The following is a 12,044-nucleotide window of genomic DNA, read 5'->3' as shown; positions in this document are numbered from 1 at the left end:
GGCCCTCTTGGCCTAGGCTTCACGGGGCGGTGGTGGGAGGTACCCAGACTCCCGCATCCGAGAACTACATTTCATACAGGGCTTTAGATTCACAAAGCTCTTTTCTTAGGTGCAGGCAATAAACAAAGGCTCATTAACTATGTTTTAATGGCTCCATCCACCAATGGATAGGCAAACAAATGAAAGGATAAACTTGTGAAATTAGCAAGTGCAATGGTCCCCATTGCAGGAGCAAGGAGTCTGGGGTCCCTCAAGAAGGGACTCGGCCTTAGTATTTGAGCTGCAGGACCTGTGCCCTCTCCCTCCGATATATTGCCATGGTGCCCCCCATCACCCTCAGGGTGTCAGGACGGTCCTGGCACTTGGTGGGCACTGGCCACATCTGCTCACTCAGAGAAGAAGGGAAGGAAATGTGAGGTCAGGCCGCCACTGTGACTGGGGCAGGGGCCTCGCCTGAGCCTCCCGGCAGCTTCCCACAGCCTCACGTGACTGAGCAGCAGAAACACGCACAGGCTGGGTTTCCTGCCAGGCCCCAGAGACACGCTCAGCTCTCACAGGGTGACAAGGAGGAAGAGGCTGATGGGCTCGTGGTCACTGCCAGAGCTACGACAGGCACTCGCGTGCCTTCGAGGGGGTCCAGGTCTCAGATGCCTTCCGGGTCACCTGAGGTGCCTTCACGTTGACCCCAGTCCTGGGCCCCTCAGAGGAGAAAAGCTCAAAACCCTCTGAAAGCCAGCAGCATGGGCTCCAAGCCAGGGAGCCTGGGTTCAACCCTGGCTCTGTCGGGACTTGCTGCGTGGCCCTGGGCGTGATGTATAACCTCTCTGAGCCTCAGTTTCCAATTCTGTAGAGTGGCAACAATAATATATATCTGTTGGCTGGGCGTGGTGGCTCACATCTGTAATCCCAGCACTTTGGGAGGCCGAGGCGGGCACATCACGAGTTCAAGAGATCAAGACCATCCTGGCCAACATGGTGAAACCCTGTCTCTACTATAAACACAAAACTGAGCTGGGTGTGGTGGTGCACACCTGTAGTCCCAGCTACTCGGGAGGCTGAGGCAGGAGAATCCCTTGAACTCAGGAGGTGGAGGTTGCAGTGAGCCGAGATCACGCCACTGCACTCCAGCCTGGTGACAGAGCGAGACTCCATCTTAATAATAATAATAATAATATCCATCTGTTGCAGTCAGGGTCCCAGCAGAAGGCAGAGCTGACCAGGTGGTTCGTGTTCACAGAGGCGTGGGCAGGTCAGGGAGAGCCAGAGGCCAGCAGAAGAGGGAAACTGCTACCAGCCCTGGGGTTGCAGAAGGGAGGGAAGGAAATGGTGCTTTCCCCGGAAGCCAGTGGAGCTAAAGCCTGGCAGAGCATCCGGGCACGAGCTGTGGTCAGCATGCAACCCACGGGGACTGCCAGGGTCAGCAGAGGGCGAGAGGAGAAGCGCCTCATTCTTTCCTGCTGATCTCTAGCCACTGCCTCCATGGGTCAAATGCAACCAGGTGGGGGACGCCATCCACCAAGGTCAGCCTCAGGGAGCAAGAGTGGGCAGTGAGTGAATCTGGGGAGCAGGGGGTGCCGCAAATGACGTGGCCAGCACCACACACCGTGGGGTCATTTATTCATTTACTCACTCATCCTTTCAACAGATACCTATTAGGCACCTTCTAATACCTGCTGAACACTGTTTCCAAACACCCAGAGACACTTTGGGGAAGAAAAGAGACAACTCTCCTTTCTCAGGGAATTCATGAATTCCTGAATAAACTACATAATAAAGAAATAACCGGCCAGGCGCGGTGGCTCACGCCTGTCATCCCAGCACTTTGGGAGGCCGAGGTGGGTGGATCACCTGAGGTCAGGAGTTCGAGACCAGCCTGGCCAACATGGTGAAACCCCTTCTCTAGAAAAAATATAAAAATTAGCCAGGCATGGTGGCATGCACTTTTAGTCCCAGCTACATGGGAGGCTGAGGCAGGAGGATCACCTGAACCCAGAAAGGTTGAGGCTGCAGTGAGCTGTGATCACACCACTGCACTCTAGCCTTGGTAACAGAGCGAGATCCTGTCTCAGAGAAAGAACTAATCAAATGTAGAACAGAATGCCACGTCCAAGCACTAGGAAGAGAAACAAAGCAGGGAAGGGAACAGGGTATGGGGGAGACCATCTTAGACAGTCAACCCAAACAACATATAGAGATAGGCTCTCTAAAAGACAATGACATTTTGGAGGAAATACGGCATTGCAATGGGAATACCCATGCCATGGTAACGTATATGTGTGTGTAGGGAGGTAAAGGAAGACAAAGGCGTTTTTTTAAAGACGGAGTCTCACTCTGTTGCCCAGGCTGGAGCGCAACGGGGTCATGCCATGGTAAGGCATATGTGTGTGTAGGGAGGTAAAGGAAGACAAAGGCGTTTTTTTAAAGACAGAGTCTCACTCTGTTGCCCAGGCTGGAGCGCAACAGGGTGATCACAGCTCACTGCAGCCTCAAACTCCTGGACTCAAATGATCTTCCCAACTCAGCCTCCAGAGTAGCTGGGAATATAGGTGTGCACCACTATGCCTGGCTAATTTCTTTTTTTTTTTTCCTTTCTTTTTTTTTTTTTTTTTTTTTGAGACAGTTTCTCTCTTGTTGCCCAGGCTGGAGTGCAATGGCACGATCTGGGCTCACTGCAACCTTCATCTCCCATGTTCAAGCGATTCTCCTGCCTCAGCCTCCCAAGTATCTGGGATTACAGGCATGCACCAACACACCCATGTAATTTTGTATTTTTAGTAGAGACAGGGTTTCTCCATGTTGGTCAGGCTGGTCTCGAACTCCCAACCTCAGGTGAACCACCTGCCTCAGCCTCCTGAAGTGCTGGGATTACAGGTGTGAGCCACCGCACCTGGCACCACATTTTCTTTATCTAGTCTATCATTGATGGGCGTTTAGGTTACTCCATGTTTTTGCTATTGTGAATAGTGCTGCAATGAACATAGATGTGCATGTGTTTTATGGCAGAATGATTTAAATTCATTTGGATAGATCCAGGATGTACCCAAAGGGACTGCTGGGTTGAATGGTACTTCTGCTCTTAGCTCTTTGAGGAATCGCCACACTGCTTTCCACAATGGTAGAACTAATTTATACTCCCACCAACAGTGTATAAGCATTCCTTAAACAAAGGTTTTTAAAGGAAAAATGAGAAGGATTACATAATTGTTTTGAGATAATTATCCTTGGCTACAAGGATTAATAACAAGGGTGGTGCCAGTCCCAGGCTGGACAGGCAGTTGCTGGGCAGATGTCCTTGCAGAAGTATTTTTGGTGTAAGGTTGTGACAGCCTTTGTGCAAGCGTGAAGTTTTTGCAGGGTCCTTTGCGTTTTTTTTCCTTTTTTTCCTGAGACGGAGTCTTGCTCTTTCGCTCAGGCTGGAGTACAGTGATGTGATCTCGGCTCACTGCAACCTCTGCCTCCCAGGTTCAAGCAATTCTCCTGCCTCAGCCTCCCAAGTAGCTGGGATTACAGGCATGCGCCACCATGCCTGGCTAATTTTTGTATTCTTAGTAGAGATGGGGTTTCACCATGTTGGCCAGGCTGGTCTCGAACTCTTGACCTTGTGATCTGCCCGCCTCAGCCTCCCAAAGTGCTGGGATTACAGGCATGAGCCACCGCACCCGGCCTGCAATAGCTCTTGTTGTTACCAGGCGTTTATGCACGAGAACCCTCCCTCTACGGCCCTACCCGGCATATCTGTCAGGGTGTTTTTTTTAACAAAAATGATGCCAGTTTCATTCTGACAACTTTTACAATAGTCCATAGATCATGCCTAGGGAGTCCCAGGACACAATCCCTGACTTTCCTTTAAAAACATTCACACCGGCGAAGACCGGCATCTTAGGAACCACCAACGCTTTCTGAAAAAATACAAGAAAAAAAGAATGAATCGATCTTCAAATTAAGAACAAGGTGAGAAGTAAAAGCAGCCTCTCTGCCGCACTCACTGGGATCGACCCAAAGCTCCACTAGGTCTGAGGAGTTGGGCGGAAATCTTCACCCTTAATATTCCTTATCGTGAATCCCTGAAACCTGCAGACCCATGTGTGCCCACCCAGGGAACTCGGACCTCCTGCCGTCCTGCTCCCTCTTCCTCGCAGCATCTGCATTTGGAGACAAACTGTGTGTTCACCCTGGCTAGCCCCCCACCTCTGCAGCCCTGCCGTGGAGGCTCCAATCTTAGCTCCACCACCTATGAGCTGTGTGGCCTTGAGTAAATTACTTCACCTCTCTGTGTCCCCAGACGTCTGAGCTCTTAAAGGAAGATAAGGAGAGCACCCACTTCAGAGTTTCTTGCAGGAGCTAAATGGGGCAATGCTTATGGAGCACCGCAACGCCCCTGGCACATAGCAAGTGTGTGGCAACCATCAGTGTTACCATATGGCTACAGCTGATGTTATTCTGATGGACCTTATACCCCAAGTTAGGAAGGAGGGGGTGTCTCCACATCTAACTATAAGCAACCTCAAATCTCTCCTTGGGGGACTGCAGACGGTGCCAAGGCACTGGATCCTCAAATTCCGGGTGTGCTAGGAAAGCCTGGCAAGCTGGGCCTCCCTTGGTCTCACTTCCTGCCTCAAGGGCAAGGGTTTACTGAGACAATGCCTGCAAGGCAGGTGCGCAGACTCCTGCTTCCCTTCCCCTGCCCTTTCAGAACCAGGCTTCAGCGAGGCCAGGACCCTGAGGATCTAGGTTGCTTTTGTTCCCTGCAGAGGTCAGAGGTCAGCAGACAACACCCACATGGCCAAGTGGGGATGGCCCTGAAATGCTGGGGGCATAAGCAAAGTGTCTGGGCTACAGGCTGGGCTGCCACCTCCTCTCAGACGGGGCTCCATCCCCCACCAGGGCAGCCTCATGTTCTGGCAGGAAATGAGAGACAGGCTTGTTCCATAGAAGGAAAAATTGATACACTGGACTCCATCAATATTAAAAACTTATGCTTTGAGAATAAACAATTAAGAGGATGAAAAGACAAGCTACAGACTGAGAAAGTATTTGAAAGTATTTGCACACCAAATCCTCCACCCTCTTTTTTTTTTTTTTTTTTTTTTTTTTGAGACAGGGTCTCACTTCTGTCACCCAAGCTGGAGTGCAGTGGTGTGAACTTGGCTCACTGAGACCTCAACTTCCTGAACTCAAGTGATTCTCCCACTTCAGCCGCCAGAGTAGCTGGGACTACAGGCATGTGCCACCACACCCAGCTAATTTTTGTATTTGTAGTAGAGACAGGGTTTCACATGTTGGCCAGGCTGGTCTTGAACTCCTGACCTCAGGTGATCTGCCCGCCTTGGCCTCCCAAAGTGCTGGGATTATAGGCATGAGCCACCGCACCCAGCCTAATTTTTGGTATTTTCAGTAAAGACAGTTTCTGCATATTGCCCAGGCTGGTCTCAAACTCCTGGGCTCAAGCAATCCCCACGCCTTGGCCTTCCAAAGTGCTGGGATTACAGGTGTGATCCACCACGCCCAGCCAAGAACTCTTAAAAATCAACTTTTTCTCTGTCGACTGCTCATGGGGTTCAAAAAAAAATTTTAATGAACATTTTTTTAAAAACCAATCCAATTAGAAAATGGGCAAAAGACATGAACAGACCTACCACTGATGGGATTTACAGATGGTAAATAAGCTCTTAAGATCGTTTTGAATCTTTAACATCAATAGCCGTTAGAGGAAGGCAAATTAAAACCATGAGATCTCACTACACACCTATCAGCATGGCAAAAATAAAACACAGGGACGGGATGAAATGTTGGTAGGGATGCGGAGAAACTGGATCACTCAAGCTTTGCTGCTGGGAAGGCAAAGTGGTACAGTCACTCTGGAAAACATTGTGGCAATTTCTTAAAAATCCAAACATGCAACTCCCATACGACCCAGCAATTACACTCCTGGGCACTTTTCCCAGACAAACGAAAACTTATGTTCACACAAAAACCTGTACACAAATGTTTATGGCAGCTTTATTGGTAATAGCCTCAAACTGGGAATCAACCCAGATAGCCTTCAACAAGTGAATGGCTAAACAAATTATGATATACCCATACTATGGAACTCTTACCACGCCACAATAGCAAGGAACAAACTACTGAAACACAAAGCAACTTGGAAGAATCTTCAGGGAATTATGCTGAGTGGAAAAAAAGCAATCTCAAAAGGTAACATACTGTATGATTACATTTATATAACATGCTTGAAATGATAAAATTACAGAAATGGAGAACAGGTAAGTGTTTGCCAGGAGGTAGGAGGGAGGGAGACGAGCACATAAAAAGTCCACAGGGGGGTCCTTTGCTGATGGAATGTTCTGTATCTTGATGGCATCTATGCCAATATCCTGGCTGTGATATTGTAGTATAATTTTGCAAGATTTTACCAGTGGAGAAAACTGGGTCCAAGACATCTCTGTATTATTTCTTATAACTGCACGTGAATCTACGATTATCTCAAAATAAGAAAGTTTAGGCCGGGTATGGTGGCTCACGCCTGTAATCCCAGGACTTTGGGAGGCCCAGGCAGGTGGATCACCCGAGGTCAGGAGTTCAAGACCAGCCTGGCCAACAGAATGAAACCCTGTCTCTACTAAAAATACAAAAATTAGTCGGGCATGGTGGCAGGCACCTGTAGCCCCAGCTACTCAGGAGGCTGAGGCAGGAGAATCGCTTGAACCCAGGAGGTGGAGGTTGCAATAAGCAGAGATGGCACCACTGCACTCCAGCCTGGGCAACAGAGCAAGACTCGGTCTCAGGAAAAAAAAAAAAAAAAAGAAAGAAAGTTTAACTAGAAGTAGGGGAGGTCCTAGTGGTCACACACCAAGAGGCTGGATTAGATGACCTCAAAGGTCCCTCCAAGGCCAGGACATCCCTCTTGGCAGCACAGGGTTCAGAACAGGTCCACCTCCTTCTGGCACCTCCAGGCCCCTGTTTCCAGCCCCACCCCAGTACTCGATCCAGGCACTATCTGCCCAGTCTAGATGCCACCCAGACACTTTAGGCCCCTCTGTCCAGATGCCCTCCCCTCCCTCTGGGATGCCCCATCCTGCTGTCCAGGCAGAGCTGCTCACTCCCAGGGCCCTATAGATTTCAAATAGAGCACCTGGGGTCTGGCCGGGCGCTTGCTGTCCTGGAATCTGGTCACCAGGAAGGCTGGCCATCTGACCTGTCTCATGTCAACACTGTTTCTGGGGGTCGAGTGGCTTAGCTTCAAACAAGCACAATGATGGAAGGAAAAACAAACAAAAAAGCTTTCCAATTGAATATGGACACAAATACTTGCACAATTGCATTCTAAAATAGTAAAACAATCACCACACCAAAAGACAATAACCATCACCACCCGAATGCCCACAGCCTGGCCCCTAGGACAGGACCTTTGGCTTCTACCAGGCACTCACTGTCAATCCTGCCAGGGATTCCTGGGACAGACACCACTGCTCCCCGGCCCACTGCCCCCACCACAGCCACGTATCAACGGAGAGGTACTTAAACAGGGTGAGGCTGTTTAAGTGAAGAGTGAAAAGAAACCCTTTTCGAGACACTGGGGTGTGGGATGTGGGTTGTGGGGTGCAGGATGTGGGGTGCTGGATGTTTCCACCAGGGCAGTTCTTCTCAAACTTCACAGAACTCTGGAACCACCCAGAGGGCTTGTTGAAATAGTGGGCCCAACCCCGACTTTTGCTTCTGTAGGTCCGGGGTGAGCTCAGGGACTCCGCACTGACGGAGGCCACACTTTGAGAACCACAGCCCTGGGCTGTTTTTGGTGCCAGGCCCGTTCGTCTTCCCCTCCCTCCCCGCTCCGCCCGCGGCTGGACCCCGATCCCCGGGACAGGGACTGAGTCTGACCGTCTGATTTGTCCTCCCGGCTTCTGGCGCCCCACTCTGACCGGGACTTGGGGAGGGGGCGCTCTCTGGACGTTTGCGGCCCGCAGAGGGGTAGGCTGAGGGCGTCACGGGCCGATCCGGGCCGCCGGGTGACCCGGGACGCCCCCTGCCCCGGCGGGCGCCGCCCACAGCCTGCGCAGTGTTCAGGGGCGGAGGCCGGGAGGGGGCCCAAGCGCCAGCCCCCAGTTCGGGCGCACCCGAGTGGGCGTGCCCGCGGACAGCTTTCCGCACTTGGGCGAGTCTCTCCTGCAGCGCCCGGAGTCCCTGGGGGCTGCGGCGGCTGCGGGCGCCCCCGCGCGGGCCCGAGGGGCGGGACGCGGCGGAGCGGGGCGGGGCGGGGCCTCCGCGGCCCCCTCCCCCGGCCCCGGGCTCCGGGCTCCGGGCTCCGGGCTCCGGGCTCCGGCTCCGGCTCTGCGCGGCGGCGGCGGCGGCGGCGCGGGGACCGAGGTGAGCGGCGGCGACGGGTCCGGAGGCCCGGCCGGAGAGGGGACCGGGTGGCTGGGGTTGGGGGGCCAGACGCGCGCCCCTGCAGAAGGGGGGGCCCCGGGGCGGTGTCGGCGGAGCGGCGCGCGCATGTGTGTGCGCGTGTGTGTGCTTGTGTGTGCGCGCATAGGTGCGCGCGCGCGACTCCGACTGCGGGGCCCTGGGATGGGGTAGGGGTCGGGCGGAATCTGCGGGGCAGGGGCGGCCCCCTTGGATGGAGGTTCAGCCTCTCCCACCCCAGTCTCCCGGGACCTCCCGAGCTCGTTCTCTCCCAGCCTCTCTCGCGCGCCCCCCGCCCCGCCCCCTTCCCTCTATCTGTGAGTTTGTCCGCGTCTCTGTGGGTGGGTCTCCGTCCAGCTGCCCCGTGTCCCCATCTCCTTCCCCGACGCCGCCCCCTCCCCATGGCAGCTCGTGCCTCCCTCGCCATTGCCCCCCTTAATAGAGCAAACAAAGATGGTCGAGGATGGGGGACCCTTCCTTTCAGAGCCCTGTCCTGCCTCAGCCTGTGGCCCCCACCCCTCTGGCCCCTGGCCTGTGCCTCCATCCACTTCCTGGCTGTTAGCTGGCCCTGCAGAGTGGGTGGGGGCGGGTGGAGGCAGCCGGCAGACCCCAGGGCAGAGGCTCCAGGGCTGGAGCGCTTAGCAGTCTGTAAGGTCAGAGCCTGGGGAGACATCCTCACCATCCCTTGGCAGGTGGGGACACTGGCCAGGTCTGCCTGGCCACGGGTCTGCGCCTCAGACCTAATCATGTGGATTTCTAGACCGTGTTCCCATGAACAGAGCCTGACGCTTTCTAAGATTTTTTTCCACTAGAGCCAAGGTAGAAGATTGGGGGAGGGTCCCGGGTCCAAAGGTCACAGGATGTGGTCCCAGCGACTGGGTCACTTCCTCCAAGCGGCCTCCACTTCCCTACCAGTGGCATGGGTGGGAGTGACATGTGTGGACAGAGGCCATGAGGACCGTGTGGTGCGGCCTGGCTGCAAGGTGATTAGTGATGCTCTTGGTGGGAGGGTGGGTGGTGAGTCCCATTCCCTGGATTGATCTGCAGGTGGGAGGGCGCCTCCCTGTGGCCTCTCAGGCTTTCTGCACTGGGCCAGCCTCCAGAATCCTGGGGCTTAGTAAGCTGGGACTCTCCAAGTGAGGTCCCGGACCCCAGATTATCCTCCTTGATGGCAGTGCTTGATAAAATGCCAATTCCTTGGCCCCCGTCCTGACCTGGTAAGGGGGCACCAGGAATCTGCATTTTGTAAGTCCCTCATGGTCATTCTGATGCACATTCAGGTGTGAGCAGCGCTAGGTGGTAACGTTGGATGAGGGAGACAAAGTCATCTGCCTCCCTCTGGCTGGCAGGCAGCGAAGAGGCCAAGAAGGGCCCACCCTGGGGTCCACAACTTTGCTGTGTCCCTGGGCAAGCCACTCCCCTCTTGGAGCCCAAGTCCCCCAGCAGTCAGAGGAGGTTATGGCCTCCCCAGGGGCCTTCCCTGCCAAACAGTCTGGGATTCTGAGCCCTTTGTTTAAATTGTGGGGCGGGGATTGCTGTGAAGTCCAGCAGGCCTGGGTCAGGATCCCAGCTCCAGCACTGGCTGGCTGTGTGGCCCTGGACAAGTCACTTTGCTTCTCTGGGCCTTGGGTTACTCACCTGAAAACTGGGATCATCATATTACCTTCACCCATCCACCCACAGAGGCAGTCAGGGAGGTCCAAAGAAGTGTGGTGCCCCACATCACAAGCACACCATGGTGTGGGTGGATCGGCCATGGGAATGGCTGGCACTTCTGTGTCTTGGCTGTTTTAACTGGGTGGCAGTGGGGACACTCGCATGGACTTAATTCTTCATCAGCAGGGAAAGCAGCCTGTGCAGAAACATTTGTGAGCTAATGGGTTTTTTGTTTCTAATGGATGGCTTAAAAGGCCTGGGGATGGTAACACAGAGCCGCCTGGCAGAGGCAGGCAGTGTGGTGTGGTGCCAGCTTTCCTGCTCACGCCCAGCAAGTCAGGGGTGCAGACACCAGGAGGGGCGGGTGACAAGGAAAGAGGAACACCAGGAGCTCTCCGGGTACCCCAAGTTGTGGACGTTTGTGGATGTGAACAAAACCGTCTTTTGGGGCATGTGTGAGAAGAACAGAGCTCTCATGAGACTCCCGTAGAGGAGGAGAGTCATTCATTCATTCATTCAGTCATTCAGTCATGAAGACCTTCCCCAGGCCCTGCAGATGGCGAGGAGGGCCTCTCAAGATAGAAAGAGCCACGCAGAAATGGGCAGGCTACTGATGCCGTGTGAATGCGGTGCTATCCAGGTCAGAGGGCGGTGTGGGTCGCCCACAGGCTCAAACAGCAGGGTCAGGGCATCCTGCTTCAAGACCCTCATCCTGAAGCCCAGGGGGGCTGCAGGGGGCCAGCACTGAACAGGACCGGCCATCTCTTGGATTAGAGGCAAGAAATGTGGATCAGAATCTTGCGCCATTGTGAAGACATGGTTTAGCTGAACAAACAGGTGGCTTCTTGGTGACAAGGCAGCCCTCATTTTTTATTTTAACCACATCTCTCTTTTTTCTTATGTCTTAAAATTGGATCTTGCTGGGGAGCACGTGGTGGCACAGGGGCTTGGAAGTCTGGTGAGCGTATTTGCATATTTCTCGATGACTTCAGAAACACTCAGTCTCGGAGAGCAGCCCTGGTGCCGCTGCTACCCAGGGGCTTGACCGCAGACCCTCGGACTCTCAGCTTCTGGTGGCCGAGCAGGAGGAGCCTTCGGGAGCCAGTGAGAGGGGAGAGGTTAGGGATCCCAGAGTCAGGGCCATCTGCCATGAGAAAACTGCCTAAGCTCTCTGAGCTTCAGTTCTCTCGTTGCAAGGTGCAGATTGGAATAAACAGCTTAGGTGACTGAGGGGGTGGGTTCTGGAGCCAGCTGCGTGGGTTCGAATCCTGTCCCACCTCTCGGGAGGTCTTAGCAAGTTACTTAACCTCTGTCTGCCTCCACTTCTTCATCGATAAAATAGTGATTCCTGCTGCACTCTAGGCTGTAGGCTGCTGTGAGAGTTAAGCGACTTCATGTCAGGTGCTTGAACAGTCCCAGTTAGGAGTGTTCCCTGTGAGTCGTGGAAAGTAGTGATGTCATTCTGTAGCCACGTGGTCTTCCTAGAGTGATGTGCTCTTCTAGTGACATAGCCTTGTGGTGCATAGTCTTGTAGTGCTGTGGTCTTGTAGTGTCGTGATCCTGTGATAACCCTGCCTTGGCATCAGCCGTGGTGTTGGTATTAATGTTAATGTTGGGGTGGCCCTAAGAGTCCAGGCAGGGAGATAAATACAGTGCTCACTCGGCCTGGCACAAGGAAGCCCCCAACTGATACCTGTGCCCTTCTGTCCCCTGCCCCAGAGGAGTAGGGACAGAAATGGAGTTTGCTATTGTGTTACACCGATACCCACATGCTGGGGTAAGTGGGGATGGGGCAGGGCCAAGTCCTTGTTTAAAAGATGTCAAGATGGCCAGGCACGGTGGTTCATGCCTGTAATCCCAGCAGTTTGGGAGGTTGAGGCAGGTGGGTCACCTGAGGTCAGGAGTTTGAGAGCAGGCTGGCCAACATGGTGAAACCCTGTCTTTACTAAAAATACAAAATTAGCTGGGCATGGTGGCACATGCCTGTA

General features: G+C 53.7%; 2 protein-coding genes across 3 annotated transcripts in view; one reads left to right on the top strand and one right to left on the bottom strand.

Annotated features, from left to right (window-relative positions):
* SULT4A1 (sulfotransferase family 4A member 1) overlaps positions 1-12,044 on the bottom strand; it is a 996,812-nt gene that overhangs the window by 819,486 nt on the left and 165,282 nt on the right. The window lies entirely within an intron of this gene.
* Positions 8,237-12,044, top strand: part of PRR5 (proline rich 5) — a 71,425-nt gene continuing 67,617 nt past the window's right edge. For both annotated transcript variants that reach the window (XM_050805936.1, XM_050805937.1), the window contains exon 1: positions 8,237-8,364. The gene's annotated coding sequence lies outside the window, so the exon portion shown is untranslated. The remainder of the gene's footprint in view (positions 8,365-12,044) is intronic.

Source organism: Macaca thibetana, chromosome 10 (genome assembly GCF_024542745.1).
Source record: "Macaca thibetana thibetana isolate TM-01 chromosome 10, ASM2454274v1, whole genome shotgun sequence".
In the NCBI taxonomy this organism is placed as follows: Eukaryota; Metazoa; Chordata; class Mammalia; order Primates; family Cercopithecidae; genus Macaca; species Macaca thibetana.
This window is presented reverse-complemented; position numbering and strand designations above follow the sequence as displayed.